Source organism: Chrysemys picta, chromosome 15, assembly GCF_011386835.1.
Source record: "Chrysemys picta bellii isolate R12L10 chromosome 15, ASM1138683v2, whole genome shotgun sequence".
Lineage (NCBI taxonomy): Eukaryota > Metazoa > Chordata > Testudines > Emydidae > Chrysemys > Chrysemys picta.
Window position 1 is genome coordinate 33,775,769 of NC_088805.1, and position 25,212 is coordinate 33,800,980.

The window sequence follows — 25,212 nt, forward strand, 5'->3', positions numbered from 1 at the left end:
AGACCACAGAAAACCCAAGTGAAGGGGAACATTTCATTTAACTCACAAGAGATGGGATGGCTCAGCATTACACAGCCTTCCAGCCCTAATGGTTACAATTCAGTCCAGTTTGGTAGTGCTTTTCAGTCACTACTATCTAATGGATGCTCAGGACCTGCACACATAGAGTTGGTAGTTAACAGCCCAGTTCCTTGTGGGCAGGTGTCCACCTCACAAAGTCATCAGTACAAAAGCCACCCTTGTTCGGAGATGACAAGTAAAGAATAGCCCAGGAGGCCGAGCTCCTTGCTCATATGCCAGGGCATCAGAGAGAAACTTCTGGGTGCCAGCGATATTAGATACTCTCTAAAAATAATTTCTCCCATGGTTGCAAGATCATAACAATAACACAGGTAGAGCAGGTAGCACAATCTATAGTTCAGGTTGTCTGACATGTTTCATTATAAGAGGCTGATTTTTGTTGCTTATAACTCTGCCAAACTTTAATCATTTGGGCTGAAATTTTCTATGCTGGATGTTGGCCTTAGGCTGGCAATTTTTAGAAAGTTTTAGCTAAAATGATGTAGCTGTTTCTCAAAACAAGGCTAGGGAACACGTTTTGCCCATTGATTGGGACTGGTGCCGCCATGTTTTGGAGCAGCAGCTTCAAATTTGGCTAGGAGTTCAGCTCCGTGTCAAAAATATACCTCTGACCATCCATGTGAAAATCTGTCCAAATTTGGCCAACCCATGAAGTTCTGAAAATCTCATTTCTCACATGCTGATTAGAGACCTGTTAGAGTTTAGCCACTAAATTCTCCAAAGATTCCATTTGTACTGAGCATGCTTCATCCCAGGGCTACTGCCAGTAAGAAGAACTTTCCTTTGCAATTGCTCCTCCTAGCCGCCTGACACCACTGTGGTGTCGGACTCAAGAACCGAGAGCAAGGAAACAGTCAATATTCCTTTCCTGTCAGCAAATAGCCATGAAATCCACTGGCAAAATGTAGTAGGAGAACACTTCAACCTCTCTGGTCACTCAGGGTATGGCTACACTTGCAGCTGTACAGCGCTGAGAGTTAAACCTGTCTTCATACAGCTAAGTAGGGAAAGCGCTGCAGTCTGTCCACACTGACAGCCACCAGCGCACTCTCGTGGCCACATTTGCAGCGGCACTGGGAGCGGTGCATTATGGGCAGCTATCCCACAGAGCACCTCTTCATTCTGGCACCGTGGGTTGTGGGAAGGGGGTGGGGGGGTGCGGGGCATTCTAGGTCCTGTCCCAATGCCCCGTGATGCATCGCTTCACATCCCAGCAATCCCTGTGTTTCCATCCACATTTGGCGCCATCTTTCAACGCCATCTTTCAACGGTTTCTGTGCAGCTTGGTCTGTGTTCCGTTTCGGTCTGCGGGAAATGGAGCCCAAAATGCTGAGGAGAATGCTGACGAGTCTCGCCAGCACGTCACGTTTGGCAGTCAAGCTATTCCTTAAGATCCAAAGTGACAGAGAGGAGTCCAACGATGATATTGAGGAGTCCGACGATGATATCAAGTCGCGTAATGCGTATGACACAAAATTGCTCGTGGCATTCACGGACATGCTCAGCACCATGGAACGCCGCTTTGGGGCTCGGGAAACAAGCACTGGGTGGTGGGATCACATTGTCATGCAAGTCTGGGATGATGAGCAGTGGCTGCAGAACTTTCGGATGAGAAAAGCCACTTTCATGGGACTGTGTGAGGAGTTTGCCCCCACCCTACGGCGCAAGGACACGAGATTGAGAGCTGCCCTGATGGTGGAGAAGCGGGTGGCTATTGCAATCTGGAAGCTGGCAACTCCAGACAACTACCGATCGGTCGCTAACCAGTTTGGAGTGGGAAAGTCGACCACTGGAATCGTGTTGATGCAAGTTTGCAGGGCCATTAATCGCATCCTGCTCAGAAGAACCGTGACTCTGGGTAACGTGCGTGACATTGTGGCTGGCTTTGCACAAATGGGTTTTCCTAACTGCGGAGGGGCGATAGATGGGACACATATTCCAATTCTGGAACCAGCCCACCTAGCCTCCGAGTATGTTAATCAGAAGGGATATTTCGCTATGGTTCTCCAGGCACTTGTGGATCACAGTGGGTGTTTCATTGACATTAACGAAAGGCTGGCCCGGAAAGGTGCATGACACACGCATCTTTCGAAACACTGGCCTGTTCAGGAAGCTGCAGGCCGGGACTTTTTTCCCCAGAGTGCAGGATCACAGTAGGGGAAATCAAAATGCCCATTGTGATCCTTGGAGATCCTGCTTATCCGTTAATTCCATGGCTCATGAAACCCTACACAGGGAGCCTTGACAGCAGCAAGGAACGGTTCAACTACAGGCTGAGCCGGTGCCGAATGACTGTGGAGTGTGCTTTTGGCTGTTTAAAGGGCCGCTGGCGATCTCTGTATGGGAAGCTGGACTTGGCCGAAAACAGCATCCCCGCGGTAATATCCATGTGCTGTACCCTCCATAATATTTGTGAAGGGAAGGGTGAAAGATTCAGTCAGGCATGGACTGCCGAGGTTCAACACCTGGAGGCTGAATTTGCACAGCCAGAGAGCAGGGCTATTAGAGAGGCCCAGCACGGGGCTGCAAGGATTAGGGATGCCTTGGGGGAGCAATCTGAGGCTGAAGCAGTAATGTCTGGTGCCCTGCACGGGAGTGAAGTGCAGTGGGTCCAATGTTAATAGGAATCTGTGTTTGCTAAGCTGATTTGGAGTGCCTGTTTCTTTCCTGGGCTAAGGTATCTTTTACTTTATGCAATAATAAAGACTTTTCAAAGCCAAAAACCCATTTATTGAAAAGAAACACAACTATTTGGGAATCAGAAAGGGCAAGGGGGTGGGGTGGGGAATGGTACAATCACAGATTTGCGTATGTCCTGTCTGGAGTGCTGTGCAATGAGTGCTGCACTTCAGGATGGCTATACTGCATGGTGATGGGGGTTGAGTGCAGTGGGTAAGGGTCGTAGTTTTCAGGGCTGGGTGGTGAAGATACAGGTGTTGGAGGCAGCTGGTGGCGGTAAGAACCCGGCTGTTGGGGAAAGTGGGTTGGAGGTGACATGGGGGCACAAGGGAAAGAGTTTTGGGACAAGGGCTGCAGGGGGAGGGAGGCGGGCGCGGTAGTGTTCCGCCTGCATGGCTACGAGTGCCTGGATAGAGTCCGCTTGGTGCTCCATGATGCTTATCAGCCGATCCGTGCTTTGCTGCCGGTGCTCCGCCGCCGGTGCACTGCGTTTTCCTGCTGGATCCTGTTTTCGCTCTTCCTCCACTCCTGCGCTTTTTGATTCTCTTTAAGAGATTGATGCATCACTTCTTTGCTTTTTCGCAATCTCTTCCGGAGTTTTTGCAGTCTCTCAGCCGGTGATAACACGGATGGCTGAGATCTCAAAGTTGAATCTGTAAAGGCAAAATGCAACACTTAACAGAGGCAGCATTGTTTATACCAGACAGAGTAATGATTCCCCCGCACTTAGGAAGGGCGCACACAGTCTACACAATAGCATACTTTTCCCGATCCAAAGAGAGCGCACATAACCCACGGGAGCCCCAAAATGGTGAGTAAGGGGGACTGATTGTTTCAGGGCTGTACTGTCCTCTGGGTTTCTGTGCCTTGGGGAGAGTCAACAGCTGCAGGGGGCACCTACACTGAACACTGTCCCAACATTTTCCACAGGAGTTCATCCTGGACGATATCTCGCTGCTGAGGGTGACCTGGGAAGCAAGGGAGAGTCTTCTACTGCAATGTGGCTTCCGCCCTGGCCCATATGCAGCTTGCCTGTGTGCAGCAATGGTCCCCCCGCCCCTCGCAGCACAGTGGCACGGACACGTTAGCCTGACTGGGACAAGGACCACAGTGGCTCTCCCAAGAAACCTGCGCAAGCGCATTGCCCACATTCTGGATGAGACTTTCGAAGAGATCACTGAGGCCGATTACCGCGATGTGATAGACCACATCAATGCGCTATTAAGCATCTAGGCATGCATGCTTAACCCTCCTCTCCCAAAGAGCCTGCACCAAAAAATTTCCTTCCCCAAAAAAATAAGCTGCTTACCGGGAACCTGCTCTTCTGTTTGTCCTCCACCAAGTACCGGCCGCTGTGACTGGCTACCTTCCTCCTGGCTCGAGAAGAGCTCCTGGCTGCATGCCTCCAGGGATTACGGGGTGTCTCCCCCCGCCCCAGCACCCTCACTCCCACTTTCCTCCTCCTCCCCCTGCTCTGAAGTGTCCATGGTGGTGCTAGGAGTGGAGGTGGGGTCACCCCAAGTATTGCGTCCAGCTCTTTGTAGAAACGGCAGGTCGCAGGGGGAGCACCCGAGCGGCCGTGTGCCTTGCGGGCTTTGTGGTAGGCATTCTGCAGCTCCTTCACTTTAATCCTGCAGTGCAGTGCGTCCCGGTCATGGTCCCTTTCCATCATGGCCCTTGATATCTGCCCGAAGGTGTCATAATTCCTACGGCTGGAGCGCAGCTGGGACTGGACAGCTTCCTCCCCCCAAACACTGATGAGGTCCAACAACTTGCCATTGCTCCATATTGGGGCTCGCTTGGCGCGTGGAGGCATGGTCACCTGGAAAGATTCGCTGATAGCACTCCACGCCACGCCGGGCTGAGCAAACAGGAAGGGGATTTTTTAAATTCCTGGGGAATATAAAGTGCGGGTCTGACAGTTGGTCACCTGAGGCCAGGGCAGTAGAGTTCGAACTGATGACCAGAGCGGCTAGAACAGGCATTGTGGGATACTGCCGAAAACTTCTGGAGGCCAATCAGAGCGCATTGGGCAACCACACTGGCACCATTTCCCCATATTAAGTATCCTCACACCTTCTTGTCAAACTGTCTGAAATTGGCCATCTTGATTAATTTCTCCTGCTGATAAATTGCTCATCTTAATTAATTAGCCACTTAGAGTTGGTAGGGCAACTCCCATCTTTTCATGTTCTCTGTTTGTATATATATATATCCTTACTATATGTTCCATTCTATGCATCCGATGAAGTGGGCTGTAGCCCACGAAAGCTTAAGCTCAAATAAATTTGTTAGTCTCTAAGGTGCCACAAGTACTCCTGTTCTTTTTGCTGATACAGACTAACACGGCAGCTACTCTGATACTTGCTTTGGCTCATGCAGGAGAAACAGCTTAAACATTCTTCTTCCCATCAATAAGATGAAAAGCCCATGTGCTGGTGGAAGTGACATCTGCCATACACTCATTGTAAATTTGAATCCCCAGCTGGGGATTTCAATTCAAGGATTCAGATAGCAGAAGCTCATTGTACTAAACTCCCAGGCACTCAGATATTAGTGCCACTACCAGCATCCCAGTGCCATGAAAGACAGAGCACTCAGAGCACTTTCCTACACCCTGAACCTTTTCACCTCGCAGCAGACATCAACCTTAAGAGATTATAAGCCAGTAGCAAATATCTTGTAAAATAAAGAATCACCAGGTATTTTAAAATCTTGGCTTGGTTTTAAAATAAGTATTTAACATATTGTGCAAGGCAGTCACTTGGGCCACAATAGAGTGAGTGGGCAAGGATATGCTTGCAAAACACACATTTGCACCAATCCATTTGGGTACGTATAACTGTACTTGTCCTTCAAATGTCAGTCTGGTGGGTTTCAGGTTTTGTGGGGAGTGAATGCAGACACACTCAGATTAAAAAGAATCACTAACTTTTAAATGTTCTAACTAGTTTTGCCTGTTGGACTCCAAAAAAGAATTTGATTTTTCATTTGATATAAGGTGTGTGCAAAAGACATTCCTTTATAATACTGATGCCAAAAATAAGCATTCAGATTCTATGGGCCAATTATGCCACTGCAAACAGACATGAACACATACAGCTAATTTACAAAGTGTGGCCTATGACAACATGCAGTTCTTCACACACAAAAAAGTAGCACACAGGAAGGTCAAAAATACACAGACAGGTCAAGGAATACTGGGGCCCTCTGAAGCCTGACTCCAGTCTAGAAGAACAGGATGATTTTAAGGTAAAGGATCCTACTTGGGTTTTGCCCTTTGCATCTAAAACCTTCCTTTGCACAGCCAAACTTCCTAGAGGAAATACTGAAAAAAACACTACCTCAGCAGAGCTGTTAACTGTAAGAATACTACCTGCTTAGTTACTCAACATTTATTCCTCTTCTACATTAACATCACTAGATAGAAATTCAGTCACTGGGCAGAATCTATATAGAAAAATCCTTGCTTTGGGGAGATGGCGAAGTGACGCATCAAACAATTATCTGTGTGTTTAATTTTGTGTTTTCATAAACAAGCTGGAGACTTTTCACTCATGCAGTAGAAACAGAGCCAATGGCCATACAGTCCCTGAGAAGAACCAGGATTATCTGCTTTATGATGGGTGTATGCAAGACTCCTCTAGCAGCAGACAGACTTTCACTAATTACAGACACACGTTGACCTACAATGTAACCTCTCTCTTTGTAACTCCCCAGCTAAGGAGGTGATGAAACCTACAGAACCTCGGAGCGTTTCTTCCTTCGTAACTAGCTCCCCTTTAAAAAACCCAGTTCAGCAAGGTTTGGAGGGAAAGTGAAATTCTAATACCCTCTCCTTTGCCCTTTTACACTAACATTCCTGGAGGACTCCCGGAGTCAAAGCACCACAATTCCAATGAGGCTGGGTCCACACTTAAAAGTTAAATTGATCTAGCACATTGCTCAGGGGCATGGAAACCGCTAAGCAATGTAGTTAAGCTGACCTACACACCGGTGTAGAAAGTGCTAGGTCAATGCAAGAATTCTTCCATCAACCTAGCTACTGCCTCTCAGGGAGAACCCCTCACGTTCCTGTTGTGAGTGTCTACACTTAAGTGCTACAGTGGCACAGCTGTGCCTCTGCAGTGTTTCACATGTAGACAAGCCCTAGGCCTCTGCTCTGAAATACTCCATTGGAAAGAAAAATGCCCCCCTTTTGATTTAGAGTACATAGACCCTTCCTACAATGCACACAAAGCCTCTTCTCTACACACACACACACACGTGCCTATTCCCTAAGCCCTCCCTGCATACCATATACACGTATATACATATAGGTATAAGGCTAACAGCTGGAGTGGCACAGACTCCACCTTCAGACAGGCCTTTGGAGTAGGGAAGTTGGGGTTTTTTGTGTTTGTTTGTTTTATTTGCCATCAGTGAAGTCCGGCTCATTTCCCATCAGAATTCCTGAGCTCCTGGTGGGTCATGCTGGACTTGTAATGCAATTTTAATGTAGATTTCTGCGTGTGAATAACTGAGTAGAAATAAGTGTAGCTGTCACTCATTCTGTGAAAACCACTGGATAACTGGGTCAGTGCAGATGGGGATGAAGATCTGGAAAGCTAGGAACTGAATATGCCAGGAGAATGTGAGAGATCAGGAAATGAAGATAACCCTTACCAACTTCATTGTCAGACAATGAGAGAATAAGAGGGGAGGAAGAAAAAGGTCTGTACAAACTCATGGAAGGACTAGTGATGTAATATCAATATAGATATATACACACACACTCCTAATGTGCATGACAGCACACACCCTCAGCACCACATAAATCTTTCAACCCTTAGTCAAAGGCAGACAGAGGGTGAGCTCAAAGGCAACTCCCAGAAAACCTGGCATCAGGAAAACAGTATCAGAGTAGAGTTGTTTGTAATCATGTGTTATAGCTCTTATTTGCTGCTGAGCCATCTGTTACCCAAGACTAAATGTGGGCTTCAATCACTGTGTGAGACTTGGAGATAGCTAGTAAGACTTCTACTTTGACTAAAAGTCAAGAATCACAGATGGTGGTGGTGGTGTTGCCAAATTTCCACAACACTTTCTAGCAGCCAATCCATTGCTGCCCTTTCACACCCAGAATACCAGAAAATTCAGGCAGAAATCAGATCTTAATTCCTGCCTCACTTGGAACTATGCGTTGGTTTGGAGGTCCCTGCAATCTCTCCCAGCGCAGGCTTGCTGGCTGCGCATGCAGGAGCGTTTTAGGTCTAGACATATGGCTGGATTCGACCCAGTTCACTTTCTTTGTGTAGAGGAAAGGAAGGTACAGGAGATTATTTCCTGGTTACACTAAATGCCTGACACAACCATTCTGTCAGGTAGATAATATAAAGAGATGATCTGAGGCAAGCAGGCTTACTAAGAAGGTTCTACAGAAGCAGGGATAGGTAACTATAGCCCTGTTCTTTCAAATGGTGTTTCCACTAATGGCATTTGGACCAACAGGGCCTTCAGGCTATTCTTAGGTGCCAAGTACGGATACTCAGGGCAGGAAGAGCAATGCTCCTTTACCTTGTCAGTACCTCTCCAGAGTCTTCTCCCACCCTAGCTGCCCCAGTGCAGGGAACATCATGAACCAACTGCATTATGGTTGGCGGTACTCATGGGTTACCAGTATCTGAGTTATTAGGCTGAACTGTGTACTCCACGCAATACAGATGCTCTTTCCCCAGCACAATGTGGGGATACTGTCTGAGGCACTGTGCTGAGGGTTTGCTGCCTCCCCATTCACAGACATCACCTGTTCAAAGATGTGGTGAAGTGTCCTGTCATCATGCTGTTCTTGGATTAAATTTCCTGCTCTAGGAGGGCTTTGAGATCCATGGCAGGTGTTTCATGTGTCTCCCTGGCTGGCCCTGGTCCCCAGTATGTCCCCACCTGGGAGGTCTTCAGAGTCCCCCAGGCCCACAGGGTGGGGTCTGTCACATGCCTCAGCTGCAGCACTGGTCAGTTCATTAGGATTTCCTGAAAAGAGGACCAATCTCAGCTAATTATCACAGGGCATGCTAATTCAGTAGCTAGCGCTACTGTAACTGAGTCAGCGTGAGTCTCCACTGTCAGTTCCAGTCATCTACTGGGATACAGCTTCATGTCTTCATGTACACACTGCAAGCACTGAAAAATCTCCATTAGCTGCACTGCATCTGAGAACAACTCAGGGTAATGCTGGAGCACCCACTCCCAGCCCATTACTGATGGTATGGATACAAATTGCTCAGGACCAACTCTGCAACTTGGGCTCCTTTGGGTGAAGCCGCCGCCACCACCAGCAATGCTCTTTTAAGGATTGCGCCACTACCCAGGGAAATGCCCTCCTGGGGTACGTCTCAGCTTTCAAATGCTGCCGATGTGTCGCTACTCTGATATCTAGGTAATGTAAAATGGCGGCGTTCATCCAATAGTCTCTAGTCTGCTCTGGATTATGGTTATGGTAGGCCAGCTGTGCCAGTCCCATCAGGTATGGTGCTAAAATCAATGTCCAATGCTCCGGAAGCTATTGAGAGGCCAGCACTACCCTCTCAAAGAGGGTGAGGAATGCTTCTGGATTGACCTTGGGGCCCATCTTGATTAATTTTACGGGCACAGAAGTCCCTCTGGTGAACTAGGCCCTGTTGGGCCTCCCTGTGGAGGGGCCTGGAGTCTTAGCTATTGCAGAAGGCCTCTCTGGAGTTCTTGCTGCTAGGAAATTAATTTAGATGGACTTCTTTCGTATGGCATTTGAAAAGCAATGAGCTGGATTATAATTGAATTTTAAGATTCTAAAGCCATTTTAATGCTTCTGGGGTAGTTAGCTGGTTACCCCTTGTACCATCATTCTAAGCATGAATGGGGCAATAGTCTGTGATGAATCTCATGATTTTGTACCTCACCACCATTTGGTGATGCTTTGATTTTCCACTTGTGGAGGAAATATCCACCACCTTCATGTGTTGTCCAAATGCAGCTGAGTGCAGTCCACTGCTTACAGGGAAGGCAGAATCTTGGGACTTCTTTCATTGGATCTTCATTTAGATGGACAATATAGGCCAAAGGTGTTAACAGAAACCACTTGCTGTCCAACATTAACAGTGTTGAACAAGGTTTGGTATACAGGGGCCCCTGCCTGCTTAGTTCCATGGCAAACACACCCCTAAAAATCTAAAGTTTTAATTAAAGATACAGAAAAGAAAGAAAACCAGCTAAAAGCATTTGAAATGTAAAGTATTAGGTAAGGGTTTCATTTTAACAACATCCCTTGTTCCCTTTCCCTTTAGCTGGAGAGTTTCAGAAGGAAAAAAACCTTGTTTCACAGTTGGCAAAATCTTGACTTCAGCACTGAGCATCATGTTCAATAATGGAGCAGTGCAATGGCTAGATCAATGGCTGGAGCTGAGCTGCGCTATTGTCTGGTCGTTGCCTTCGCCATCTCCCTTCTAGGGATATAGCATCATGGAGACAGTCTGTGCTAGAAGGAAATTCTATTCAGCACGGTCTTCACAGCAAACGGGAAAAGAGAAAAAGTATTTGAGATGACATGGAACTGCTATTGTTGTTGCTGCTGCTGAAGTCTAATCTCAATTCATCTCAGGTGGTGTTTGGGATTCAATTGGAGCTGGTAGGGGTGGGGATGTCAACTGGGTTCCTCCCTCTGGCTCGATCTGGTGAGGGCATCCCTCAGGATTAGGATGAAAAAAGTCTGCTAGTCCAAGGAGACAGTGAGGGTTGCAGCCACGACAGTTAAGCCTTTTCCAGTAGCTCTTCTTCCATCTTTTCCCCACAAAGTCTCTCTCTTTTAAGGACCCACAAAAGGGAATGATGGACAGAACAGCTCATTCCCTCATAATTTTGTCCACCAATTAGGCCTAATATCTGACATGCCAACTTTGGTTCATGAATTTCCAGTTTCACATCTTGTTTTTACCAAGCATGATTTCAACACAGTCCTTGACATGTATCAGCAGGCCCTTTTTCTCTGGACTAATCCAGTTTCTCTGTCTAGTTCTTTTGAACTTGTTCATAACATTCATTACTGAACCCAACTTGATCTATTTTCCATCAACATTTGTTATTATAGGTTATTGTAACTTCTTCTGAACTTTCACATACTTTTTATAACCGAGTTCACAATTAGGGTAAATTTGTCGGCCCAATTATCACAACAGGCCATTAGACACTCTCTAGTCCACCTGGTGCCAGGAGAGGTAAGTGGCTTCAAGCAGTTTGTAGCTACCAAGGGGCTTTATTTCCTAAAAAAACAATTGCTGCAATGCTTCTCAGAGAATGTCTGAGGAGCAACCAGCTGATCACATAGGGGGTTGTGCAGCAGGGACTGGTGAGAGAGAGCATTACCAGACAAGCTTGATTTCCATAAAAGCAAAAAACCATCTGACTCCATGGAGCTGACCTCTCAGTAGCAGGTGTCAGTTCTGCTGTCAGTGTGACTCAGCATGCACTCCCCTCAGCCCTGAGGTTAGTATCACAGACAAACAGGACTACATAAATCCACACTGAAATTTGCAGGCTTTCTGCAGTTCTGTAGTTGCTGCTAAGTCTCTTCTTTTGGATACTTGAAACATGGAAATAGATCAGAGATTGAGAGATCGGCTGTGAAACCAGAACAGTCTGAGCAGTGCTTAATTTGTGCCAGGGCTTGCAAAGGTTGAGTCCCGGCACCTCTAGGCTTGGCAGTTCATAGCCATGGCATCTCTCGGCTTGCTGCATCAGTTATGAAAGTAAACAAATTGCTTCAGCCCCTGCACCTCTTTCATTACAAATGAAGCACTGAGTCCGAGTGGCATCCTGACCCAAACACACCCCACCACCTAACACAACCAAACAGCCTGTCTATTTTAGCTTTTCAGACTGCAAGTATCACTGTGGCATTTCAAAGCTGATTTAAACCTACCAATAACCAAACAGCCCCTCTGTCTTTACCAGTATTATATTTACTAATAGCCTTACCGAAGTTAGAACTGGAAATTACCTATAGATCATCCAGTCCATCTGCTGCAGCCAGTGGAGAATTGTTTTCTAACACATTTTTTCTTGGGCTTTAGGCAGCCTAACTTTAAAATTCCCCCCAAACTGGGACTTCTACCTCTTCCCTAAATTTTCCTTTCCTGGTTTCATCTTTAAAAACCTTGTTATACTCCCATGTATCACACTAACTAATTTGTCTCCTAGTAGTTTACACCCTTCATGTGTTTGTAAGTTCAAGCTTGCCCTAACCTCCCTAGAGTGGTCTCCTGGGGACAACGTATTTATCACTTTTAATCTCTCCTCTTAACCCAATGCCTGCAAACCCAAGGTCATTTTTGTTGCTCTTCTCTGAACTCCCTCCAGGTTGTTAATTTTAAATTATTTCTGCGTTGATGAGATATGAGCCCCTCACATAAGCCCATCTCCTCAACACGTTTAGAAGAGTCTTTTAGTTGTTTTAAGATCAAGTTAGTAATGAGCTGCCAATAATTGCCAGCAGACAAAGATCCCAGATCACCAACATTTAAAGAAACTCAAACAGCATCCTCAAACGTCAGTGTTTTACTGGGAATGAGCTGCTCAGAAACATATGCAAAATTCCAGGTCATAGCAGAGCTGGACAGAGTGCCACAGTGAATGGGGAGAACCACAGTGGTATAAAGAACGAGGAGTACCTGTGGCACCTTAGAGACTAAAAAATGTATTTGGGCATAAGCTTTTGTGGGCTAAAACCCACTTCATCAGATGCATGCAGTGGAAAATACAGTAGGAAGATATATATACACACACAGAGAACATGAAAAAATGGGTTCTGCCATACCAAATCTAACGAGACTAATCAATTAAAGTGGGCTATTAGCAACAGGAGAGAAAAAAAACTTTTGTAGTGATAATCAGGATGGCCCATTTCTAACAGTTGACAAGAAGGTGTGAGTAACAGTAGGAGAAAAATTACCATGCACCTTCTTGTCAACTGTTAGAAATGGGCCATCCTGATTATCACTACAAAAGCTTATGCCCAAATAAATTTGTTAGTCTCTAAGGTGCCACATGTACTTCTCGTTCTTTTTGCTGATACAGACTAACACAGCTACCACTCTGAAACCTGTCACAGTAGTATAGTAAACAAAGGAGCCAAGCCTCTGACTAGGATCTCATATCAATCTTTAAAGCATTCTATTTGTAAAGTGCCAAGCATACTAATGGTGTTGTACAAATAATAACTAATAGAGAGAATTTCTTGGGAGGACAGATGATACAGGCCTTGAGGTGGAGTGGGATGGGTATGTGCTGCTGTAGCAGATATTTTTCTCACTGTATTTTGCTGCTGTTGAAGTACTTTATGATTGTAAACCGCTATCGTCAGGGAATAAAGCCTGTGTTCTTTTTTGTATTTTAATTGAAATTAATAAATAAGAGAAAGATCTCCAATTTCAGACACAAGCCAACCCAGGACACACAATCCCTTCCCCAGCCAAAGGGCAATATCCTGACGCAGGGTGAAGACACCTGGATGCCTACAAAAATGGGGTTTGCTTTATTACTTCTCATGAATTTAATGACAGAGGCTGAAAATCCTCTGCTAAACCCCCTGTCCTTTAAATCTGATGTCTATAATCCCCAAACAGTGGGAAACAAATATTTATCTTATTAACAAGACTGGAATTACTTTTATTAGTTATGTCCACATTCACCAAACTGTCCCAAGTCAGACTGGTTTGAATCAGTTGTTAATGATGAACACAGCCACCATATCCCTGAATTTCAGGCTACATCACTGACTCAGAAAGGATAGAGTGGAACTGGAGAAGATTCAGAGAAGGGTAACAAAGATAATCAAGGGTATGGGAACAACTTGCATACGAAGAGACTAAAAAAGATTAGGGTTGTTCAGCTTAGAAAAGAAACGACTAAGGACAGATACGATAAAGGTTTATAAAATCATGAATAGTGTAGAACAAGTGAATAAAGAGGTGTTATTTACCTCTTCCCACAATACAAAAATGAGGGGTCATTCAATGAAATTAACAGGTAATAGGTTTAATACAAACAAGAAGTAGTACTTTTTCAAACTTCGCACAATTAACCCGTGGAACTCATTGCCAAGGAAGGTTGTGAAGGCCAAAAGTATAACTGGGTTTAAAAAAAACAAACGAACTAGATAAGTTCACTGAGGATTGGTCCAATCAGTGGCTATTCGCCAAGAGGGTCAAGGATGCAACCCCATGCTTGGGGTGACGTTAAACCACTGACTGCCAGAAGGCAGGAAGGGAAGATGGGGTGGATCACTCCAACTGCCCTGTTCTGTACACTCCCCTTGAAGCTCTGGTACTGGCCACTGTTAGAGACAGGATACTGGGCTAGATGGACCATTGGGTTGACCCAATATGGCAGCTCTTACGTTCTTACTAAAGCAGATGTGCAGAAGCGCCTGTGTATCTAACCTCACAGTGTGCAGTACAGGGGCCAGATCCCAAGCATGGCAGGACTGTCCCCAGAAAAGCACTTCATCATTTTAAAATCGATTCCTTGGATGAAAACTTGAGTGTGTCAGAGAACTCCAAAAACGTGATCCTGGGCCCTCTGGCCCCAGCAATCTCTGACATCCATATTCCATTACTTAATGATCTTTCTACTTCTATGCGAAATTATAGCAAGAAATGTTTAAACGTATGCACTGTAAAGGGAGGCTCCATTTGGGCAAATTTATGTAATTACAAAAAATTGGCTGAAAAAGCCAAATATAATTCTGAGTTAACTCTGGTGAAGTTAGTTGGTGCTCACCATCCAGCACTGGCCCCAAGGGACATATTAGATGACCTCACAGGCCTTTTCCATCACTAATTTCTAGAATGAGGAAGAGCTGCATAACTGCCTTTTTCAGTGGGTAGCAGAGTAATGGTCCAAACCTAGCCAATAACACCTGCCCCACCTTTCAGGGGTTCTGCACAATGGCAAGTTCTTAGTGGCTGCTTTTTTGTTTTATAAACCACAATGACACTCAGGATTCTCTAATTGGGAGCTGGAAAGCATGCTGCAGCTCTGACAGAAAAGGGAATGTGGAGGATGAGGTGATTGTCTGGTTTATTTTTATGAATATCATAATAATCAATCAGATACACTGAGATGTATATCTTGCCTGACTGCAAGCAGTTAATCAAAGGAAGCTTTTAGGAAGAAACAAATAGGAAATGAAACAATGACAGAGATAAGGTACCACCAGAGAGAATACCAAGTTTCCTTAAGACAGGTGCGGACAAACTTTTTGGCCTGAGGGCCACATCGGGTTTCCGAAATTGTATGGAGGACCGGTTAGGGGAGGCTGTGCCTCCCCAAAGAGCCAGGCGTGGCCCGGCCCCTGACCCCATCTGATCCCCCCCACACTTCTTGCCCCCTGATGGCCCCCCCGGAACCTCTGCCCCATCCATCCCTCCCTGTCCCCGATCGCCCCTGGAACACCTGCCCCTGACTGCCCCCCCCCACCCCATCCAACCCCCCTCTCCTTCCTGACTGCCCCCCCCGGAGCCTTGCCCCCATTCAACGCCCCTGTTCCCCACCCCCTGACAGCCACCCCGAACTCCCCTGCCCTCTATCCAACCCCCCTTGCTCCCTGCCCCCTTACCGCGCTGCCTGGAGCACCGGTGGCAGGCAGCACTACAGCTGTGCCACCCAGAGCACCAGGACAGGCGGCCATGCTGCCCTGCTGGAGCCAGCCACGCCACCATGCAGTACAGAGCACCGGGTCAGGCTGCGGCTCTGCACCTGCACTGCCTGGCAAGAGCGTGCAGCCCCGCCGCCCAGAGCATTGCACCGGTGGCGCAGTGAGCTGAGCCTGTGGGGGAGGGGGAACAGCAGGGGAGGGGCCGGGGGCTAGCCTCCTGGGCCAGGAGCTCAGGGGCCGGGCAGGAGGGTCCTGCCCGGATGTGGCCTGCGGGCCGTAATTTGCCCACCTCTGCCTTAAGGGAACAATAGGGGATTTATTAACTCGGAAACACCCACCTGCTGGGTTCCAGCCAGGCTAGCAGGTTTACTTATCCTGGGCTTGAACCTAAGATCAAAAGGGCACTAAACCGTTAAAGACTCCATTCTAGAGAGGAAGTGGGAGAAGGGGGTGAGTGCGCAGCAAGGACTGGAGGTGAATCTTTGTCAGACAGATATTGATGGGATGCTGAAAGGGCTGTGTCTCTCTCCTAGTGCAGGAGTAGCAATGTCTGGGCTGAGTGAAACTTACCTAAACTTTATTCTTTTCTTGCAAGTTTTGGGTAAGGTGTACAGGCCTTTTGTTGTTTTATCCCTTTTCTCTGCTTGCTGTGTACCTGTGGTTGAATAAATAATATTTGGTTTTGAAGTATCTTTAATTAGCCACTGGTCACAGCCTACCAAAGGAAAAGGGCTTACAGGTGTCAAACATAGCTGGACCTATCATAGTCTCACGTAAGCAGGGGTGCTGCAGCCCAGAGACTGAGTCTATGGCCTGGTCTACAGTGAGGAGCGGGGGCGGAGAGCAATCTAAGTTACGCAACTTCAACTACGTGAATAACGTAGTTGAAGTTGATATACTTAGATCTACTCACCGCAGTGTCTTCACTGCGGTGAGTCGACTGCTGACGCTCCCCCATCGACTCCACCTGCGCCTCTCGCTGTGGTGGAGTACCGGAGTCAACGGGAGAGTGCTCGGCAGTCGATTTATCGCATCTAGAATAGACGCGATCAATCGACCCCTGCTGCATCGATCGCTGCCCATCAACCCAGCAGGTAATGTAGACGAGCCCTAGGAGTGGTAGAACTACATGGTTCCACCCAGAGATGGGTGAAGATAATAAAACCTGTCACCAGAGGGGTGTAATTCCAAAGGACATAAAGAGATCTAATGAGCAGCTTGTCCTGTAACTGTGACAAGGACTTATAACCTGAATGTAGCACCTTCTCTTTGAGATGTTCTTTTTCTCCATAACTGGGAGGCACTAATGAAGCTTGACTCTGATGGAGTTTGAGAGCAGCGTGTGGGAGGAAGACAATGATCAGGTAGACAGAAGTGCCACAGACAGAAGTGGTACTACGGATAGAAGATGCAAACAATGAAGCATTTCTCTCTCATATTACTCAGCTGAAAGTGGATTTGGTGCCAACCAAGTTTCAGGATGACCTTCCATATTGATATTCTACTTCTGCTAATTCCCAGCAGACACATACACATGACTTTTCTTCCTACTTATTTTAAGCATTTCCAGCCGATAGCAGCAACAAGTCCTGACAGGCAGTAAATTCCCATGTGATTATTGCAGTCTTAAGCAAACTGAAGTACCTAGAAGTTCCAGTGTGCCCCATGTGGGCTGGAACTACCAGGAATGTTCAGTCTCATTTTATTGCTTGCAGAAAAATGTATCCCCACATCAAATTAAGTGACACCAGCTCCATTAGCACGTTAAGTTCATGTCATTGCAACATTATATTCATATGTGACACAATGATTACTTGCAAAAGCTGGTATATAAATTCAATTAAAAGGAGCACAAATTATTATAAAGCAGTATTCCATTTAGGCAAAGTTATTTGCATAGCATGGGCTAAAGTTTCAAATATATTGTCTAAATTGTGCCAGCAAAAACAAGTGTGCCCATTGTTTTATGGATTAAGAGGCCTCTGCACACACATCTGTGGTTCCCTAATCTAGGTGCACATTTTGTTCAGGTGTAAATTAGGTACCTAAACTCGAAAATACTGTGGATGTATATTATATATGGAGACCTGTATGTATATATGGGTGTGTGACTGCACAGTTTGATAATCCATTTAATTAGTTCATGTTTGATTAAATGCCTTACAGCTCTAATTCTCTTTTACAGGGCACATAGAAAGATAATTGTCCAGAGCAGCTGTAATCTCCTCAACCTGGGCAGCTGCTTCTGAGTTGTGGACTTTGTGAGTCCCATTTAGAGAGAAAAATGAGGGTAGTATGGATAGTTTATACTCCCAAAAATATTATAAAGTAATATACAAGGTCTGCATTAAACCAACTGGCCAGAAATGCAGAACTGGTTCTGGAACTCCATCCTCATCCAGCTGCTGTGCCTTGCTATTTCAGTTAATTAGTATAGGAAATTACTATACCTGCCCAAAGGAGCCCAGAATAGCTGCCTTCCCCAGTCACAATGGGTGGAATTTCAGCCTTAATGTAATGCAAAGGCTCCTCATTAGAGTATAAGCCAAGAACTTTTAAAATTCATTTGTTATTTTATTAACAGCTGCAGGAGGAAGATATATATCTAGCACATACATTAAAAAAATATACATCTGCATATTTCCCAGATAGTTTTTTAAAAAACAGCCAGGACGCCACGAGAATATCCTACTCTCTCAGAGCTGCATCCATCATTCACAGTAGCTAGCAAGTCTTTAACAAAGCAGCCCAGAAGAACTGGGCTTTCAAAGGAACCCAAAAAGCCAGAACCAAAAATTGGCAACAGATATGAAAGCAACAGAGAGCAGCTTTAAAAACATCATCTTGTTGCCTGATTGGAACCTAAAAGCAGCAGTATTGTGTTCTGAGCATCAGTCCCTCATGGGGAAGTGAAGGGCATTCCAGAAGCTCAATAAAGAGATCTGGGTGACCTATAAACAAAGCAAGATGAGAGCTGAGGCAGGAGATACATACATAACCATAAGAAGATGAAAATGAACAAATGCCTTGCAGATCTCATCGTAATGCAGCGCAGCCACCCTGGTTCTGGGCCTTGCAGACTGGGCACATGAGCATAAACTATTCAGAAGGCCTGCAAATCATACAGGGAGAAAGCTAAAACCCCATGTCTGGGTTTCTAGCTCAATATCTTCTAGGAAAGAGTCCAAATCTATGAAAAATCCAGGTCTCCTGAAAAACAGTGTCAGACACTCCCCCAGTGCAGCACTGTTAGTGGGAAACTGCCAGAATGATGGAACATTACAGACAGAAACAAGCTGATCCTGGGGGGGCAGGGGGGGTCCCCACAGTGTTTTGTCCAGTCAATTCTACCTATACTAAGAACTATACAATGTAAACATTTGATATTTAATTGTAAATTTAAAGTCACTCTCTAATTTCCCTAAAGGCCAAAGATACTGAATATGTTCAACCACAGGAGTAATTTTTCTATGGATTTTGGTATTTGTGCTGATATTTACATTTGGAACTTTTAAAAAATAAATAAATTTAAAAGTGATATTGCAAGTGACAGGTCTTGAACCAGGAGGAAATTCCACAGTAAAACACATCTGAATCAAGATTTTCCTGCTATTTAGGACCCATTTCCCCCTCATTAACGTAATCCCATTCCCTCCTTGTCAAATCCTGAATAATCTCTCACCCCTTTCACTGTTTACAAACTTCCAATAATTGTGAACTTTTATGTTCCCTTAGTTGTCACTTATCCAACTGACACAATTTAGCTCTTTTGATCTTTCCTCATAAATCAATCCCTCCAGCCCCTTAATCACTTTTTTTACTCTTCTCTGAACTCCCTCCAGTAATGATGTGATCATAATCCTCAAAAAGGAGAGGCTTTGGCTTTAGTTCTTCCCCACAAACGCACGCAAATTCTCAGGCATTTCACAAGCTTCATGCATACTGCTGTCACCAGCTGCCAAGCACTAGACCATGACACTGAAACAAAGATGGAATTGTCTCAAACATCAGCAATGCCAGAAACAGAATGGCAAACAAATGCAACACAATACAAACTAAAACAATAAAGTGATCAACCTTAACCTTGTCAACAGGGTACAGTGCATCAGATGTAAAGGCTAGATTCAGAACACAGACTAAAAGCTGCTTGCTGGAGTTTTTGCAGAAGCTGGGGTGATAGCCCCCGTGTCCTGAACAACTGCAATTAATGTAACAATCAGCATCATTATATTCACTCTGAAGTTCAAAATGGATCTTGTAAACTATTCCATGTCCTTATCTAACTTCTTGTGCAGTGTTGTTGTGAGCTGTTTAATAGCTACCATGTTCCATCCTGTGGTGGCTGCATTTCACTGGTGAATGGCATGACCCCTGCATATACTGCTAAAGTGCTTGGCAATCCTCCAAAAGTGGAGATGGAGATGCTATTAGTATTATTATGCATTTTTTGCATGAGTAGCACTCGAAGGCCCCAATCAGGATCAGGGCCACACTGTGCTAGGTATGGCACGTAAACACAGGAAGACAGACACTGCTCTAAAGAAAAGTGTGTTACCTTTTCCATAACTGGTGTTCTTCGAGATGTGTTGCTCATGTCCATTCCATATTAGGTGTGTGTACTCGACACATGCACTGGTGCCAGAAGTTTTTCCCTCAGCAATATCCATAGGGGAGTGGCTCTGGTGCCCTCTGGAGTGCCACCGGCTCCCCCCAACCTCAGTTCCTTCTTGCCGGAAACGGTGGGGAATGAGGGCAGGTTGTGGAATGGACATGAGCAACACATTTTGAAGAACACCAGTTACAGAAAAGGTAACTGTCTTTTCTTCTTCGAGTGCTTGCTCAGGTCCATTCCATATTAGGTGACTCCAAAGCAGTACCCCTGGAGGTGAGTAGGAGTTCATGGATGTGTAAATTGCAACACAGCACTGCCGAACCCAGCGTCCTCCCTGGCCTGCTGAGTGATGGCATAATGAGCCGTGAACGTGTGGCCAGAGGACCACGTCACCGCTCTACAGATATCCTGGATAGGGATGTGTGCCAGGAAGGCTGCCTAAGACACCTACACTCTAGTCGAGTGGGCTCTGACAATCGGCAGCAGCAGAACCTCTGCCAGGTCATAACAGGTCCTTATGCACGAGGTGATCCAATTGGAAATCCTCTGCGAGGATTCCGGAAGGCCCTTCCTCCTGTCCGCTGTAGCGATAAAGAGTTGAGTTGATTTACAGAAGGGCTTGGTATGTTCTAAGTAAAGTGCCGAACCAATGCTGGCGAGATTGCCAGAGCAATCACGACAACCTGCGCTTTGTCTCTCTTGATCTTTGTCAGGTCCCTGCTGATGAGTAGAATTGGAGGGAACGCGTACATCAGGCTCCCTGACCATGACAGGAGGAAGGCATAGGAGAGGAAGCCCTTGCTCAGACCTTGCCAAGAACAAAACCGATGGCATTTCCTGTTCTGTCTGGTAGCGAACAGATCCACTTGGGGAGTTCCTCACCCTTGGAAGATCATGTAGGCTACCTCTGGATGGAGTGACCACTCATGGGGAGAGAAGTCCCTACTGAGCAGGTCAGCCAACATATTCTTAATGGTGGGAAGGTGACAAGCTTCCAGGTGATTTCGTGGCTGATGCAGAAGTCCCACAGACGGAATGCCTCTTGACAGAGAGCCGATGAGCGCCCTCTCCCTTGCCTGTTGAGGTAGAACGTCAAGACTGTGTTGCCCGTCAGGAATCATACCACCTTGACCAACAGATGGGGCTGGAAGATTCCACATACCTGCTGGAGTGCTCAGAGCTCTTTGATGTTTATGTGCAACTTCGTCTCCTCTGGGGACCACCTCCCCTGGGTCTGGAGGTCACCAAGATGCGCACCTCAGACGAGGTCTGAGGTGTCCAACACTAACTCGATGGACTGAAGGGGGTTGTAGAACAGAACCCCCTCCAGGACTGTCCTGCGGTTGGTCCACCATCTCAGCAAGGTAAGTATCGCCTTGGGAATGGTAATGATCTTTTCCAGGGAGTCTCGGGACTGGGAATAGACCATTCCCAGCCATTGTTGCAGGGGTCGCATCCAGAGCCTGACATGGTGGACCATGTAAGTGCACACTGCCATGTGACCCAGCAGGCGCAGACAGACCCTGGCTGTAGTCAGAGGCAATGCAGAGACTTTCGTGATGAGGTCTGTCAATGTGTGGAACCTTTCCAATGGCAGGAACGCCCTGGCGCAGGTCGAGTTGAAGACTGCTCTGATGAACTCTATCCTCTGCACCTGCAGTAACGTCGACTTTTTGTCGTTTACCAGCAGGTCCAGAGAGTGGCATGTGGCTTGAAGCACCGCGACATAACTTTCGACTTGAGACCTGGAGTCGCCCTTGACGAGCCAGTCGTTGAGGTACGGGTAGATCTGGATATCCCGGCGCCTGAGGTAAACCACTACCACCGACATGCACTTGATAAACACTCTTGGTGCTGTCGCCAGGCCGAACAGGAGGACTGCAAACTTGTAGTGGTGGGGCCCCACCGTAAACTGGAGGAAGTGTCTGTGTCCTTGAAAGATCGCTATGTGGAAGTATGTGTCCTTCAAGTCAAGGGCAGCATACCAGTCTCTGGGATCCAGGGAGGGGATAATATAGAGGCCAGGGAAACCATGTGAAACTTTAACCTCTTTAGGTACTTCTTGAGGTATCGCAGGTCAAGGATGGGCCGCAGACTGCCCTTGGGATTAAAAAGTACCGGAAATAGAACCCCTTGTTCCTGTACTCAAGAGGAACTTCTTCCACCACACCCAGCTGTTGCAACCCTTTTATTTCCTGGTGAGGAGACTCTCGTGAGAGGGGTCCCTGAAGAGGGACAGGGAAGGCAGGTGGGAAGGGGGACTATAAAGGAAATGGAGGATATAACCCTGCTCCACTGTGCTGAGGACCCATCGGTCGGAATTTATAGCTGTCCAAACAGGGAGGAAAAAGGAAAGGGGGTTGGTTTCAACCACAGGTCATTAGTGATTTTGGAAACCCCTTCCCAAAGGGGTAGGGCCATCCTGGCAGCAGCCGAGGAGCAGAGAACATCAAACAGAATCCAAGGGCTCGTCCAGTTCCTTTACCTGAAGCCCCAGGTTGGAAGCGACCCTCTTCAAAACTTCCTGGTGCGCTTTAGCGTCATCTTGAGGAAGTGGATATGGGGACCCCGTGATAGCCTCATCTGGCACTCACATTGCTGCAGCACACCTGCATTCAGGAAGTTCTGGAATTTTCCTCCATAGCACATTTGGTAGTGAGTACAGAAAAAGACTTAAATTAAAAACTCTTAGGAGTGACTGCAACTTGGAACTTAAAAAGGAAATTAGCCTCAGGCTCTCAACTTCTCTGTTCATAGACATGTTGCCTGACTCCTCTTCTTACTACAGCAATAAGGTAGCTGCACTACAGTGTTGGTTGAGGAAGTACTTTTATTGTAAGCCCTCAAATTCCCTTGGCTTTGCAAAGTTTCCACACAGATCATTTTATGCAGTGAAATTACAATAGATCTCATGAATATCAGAAATGACTGTACTCCACTCCAAACAACCATGCCCCATCAGGATCCACTGTCTACATAACCCATTTTCCTCTTGTACAGAGCACGCACAGGTTCTTCCTGGAATTCACACTTCCTCACACATCGTATGATGGTGTGGAGCTGCCCAATGTGACGAGATAGTACTACACAGCTCAGAGTGCTGCATTTCAGAAATTAAAAGGTGCCCCCTTAAAGGCAGAAGAGAGAGGGGGCCTTCTTTTGGGCACAAAGCACTATGCCCAGCAGGTCACTGGCTGAAAGAACACACCGAAAACTGTTCTCTGAGCAGAGAAGACATGGAGCCCATCAAAGCAGGAGAGGAAACAGAAAATGCTGACAGACACAAAAAGATAGGAATCACAGCAGCAGCCTCAGTGCTAGTTTAATGGCCACTAGTGATGCGTCTCCATGGCAGCAAAGACTGCAATGAAACTGCTGCCTAGAAATTATAGGTCTGATCATGGGAGGACTCTCAACAACAACTGCTTCAGCTGCAGCAGTCTGGCTCCTTCCATTTTGTATTTCTAAATGATGGTCTCAAAATAAATGGAACTAAACTCCCATTGTTAGAAATCCGGCCCTCGCAAAGCAGGACTGGCCCCTGAAAGCCTCACAAATTATCACTGCAGAGCAAGGCACAATGCAGAACACCAGCGAGCAGGACTCCTTGTAGCCCAAAAGTCACTGTGACAAAAACCTCTGCAGCACACTCAGGATATTCAGGGAGCCAAAGAGTTTAAATGAAAACTTGTGGTTTTTTCCCCAGCCTGAGTGCTCAGGCTGTCACAACGGTTCAGGCAGTTCCACTCTGGGAATCTACACTGGCTCGATTTGCATACATGAGAAAATCCTCTGCTTTCTGAGAATACCATTTTACTACTGGAATAAGTATCATCATGTAACTAATTTTGGGCCCACTGGAACATGCACATCTCAGATGTGTTTATCTGGACAGGGTCAATCACTGCAGAAAGAGCAGCTAACATTGTTGTTGCTATGTGACATTTGCTGCCCCTACACCTCCTGAAGATTTCACTGAGGGAGGGCTGGGATGCGTCTGTTCTCTCAGGCAAAACATGCATTAGTTACGTATGTCACTGATGCAGACAGCCTTAGGTATATTCCAGCTCCAACAAAGTGATGAGGAGCATCACCACTATGGAAAGGAAGAAATACACTTGGGGCCTCCCTCATAGAGCTGGGTGAAATGTTTTGACCATAACCTGGTGAAAATGCAGATGTGGCAACACTAAAACATTTTGTAAATGTGTCCGCTTCACTTTTCCCAGCCAGTTGAGGTCAGGTTGCCAGATCAATCTTTTCAGACTTGCCAGTCCAACACTCTGTCCGTATCCACTCTGTCTTCTCATACACAATCTATCCATCTCTTGGTCATCCTCCCGTTCTCTGCCCACAAACTCTAGTCTCAAATGCCTCCTTATCAGGATTCTCTTCATCCATCCTTTGCATGTGCCCATGCCATCACAGCCTCCTCTCTTGCAACTCTTCTCCAACACCACAAATCTTGGTCTCACTCCTGATGACATCGTTCCAGATGTAGTCCAGCAACATCGCCCCTCTGACTGCTCTCAAACATCTCATTTAAATGGCTTCAAGTCTTCTCAAGTGCTTCTCTTTGGTTGTCCTGATCCCTAATCCCTGATCATGATGATTCATGATCTGATTAGCTTCACTGGATTTTCTGGATCAAAAAGAAAAAAACCCTAAAAATTCTGGGGGGTGGGGAGGGGGGAAATCTAAACACTTTGTTTCAATATTTTTGAGATGAATTGTTTAGGTTTTTCTATTCAAAATTAGTTTTTGTTTCAAAATTTAAATTTTATTTTTAAAAACTGAAAAACATTAAAAATGCTTGAAATCCAAAACGTAATGTTTCATTTCAGGTGGAACAAAATGCTTTGTTTGATCTGATACAAAAATTTGTTACTTTTCAATTTCTCAAATACACCTCTTCCCTGATATAACATGAATTCGCCCACCAGAGCGCTGCTCTACCACGTTATATCCAGCAGTGGGGCTCGGGCAGAGATTTAAAGGGTCCGGGGCTCCCCGCAGCGGCCAGAGCCCGGGGCTCTTTAAATCACCACTGGAGTCCTGCCGCTGCTACCCCGGGGCGCCGGCAGTGGGGTTTGGCCAGCGCTTTAAAGGGCCTGGGGATACACTATCCCGCTGCTACCCCGATATAATGTGGTTTCATCTATAATGCGGTATGATT

The 25,212-nt window shown here is 46.2% G+C and overlaps 1 protein-coding gene and 1 long non-coding RNA gene across 6 annotated transcripts in view; both read right to left on the reverse strand.

Annotated features, from left to right (window-relative positions):
* TTC28 (tetratricopeptide repeat domain 28) overlaps nt 1-25,212 on the reverse strand; it is a 439,996-nt gene that overhangs the window by 228,062 nt on the left and 186,722 nt on the right. For 2 of the 5 annotated variants that reach the window (XM_042852361.2, XM_005312324.5), the window contains exon 2: nt 15,995-16,079. The exons of the other annotated variants lie outside the window; for them this stretch is intronic. The gene's annotated coding sequence lies outside the window, so the exon portion shown is untranslated. The remainder of the gene's footprint in view (nt 1-15,994; nt 16,080-25,212) is intronic. 5 annotated transcript variants of the gene reach the window in all.
* LOC135975870 (uncharacterized) lies at nt 2,795-11,505 on the reverse strand. The gene is made up of 2 exons (XR_010592941.1): nt 4,070-11,505; nt 2,795-3,413 (listed from the first exon to the last, which is right to left on the reverse strand). It is a non-coding gene; the product is annotated as an uncharacterized LOC135975870 (long non-coding RNA).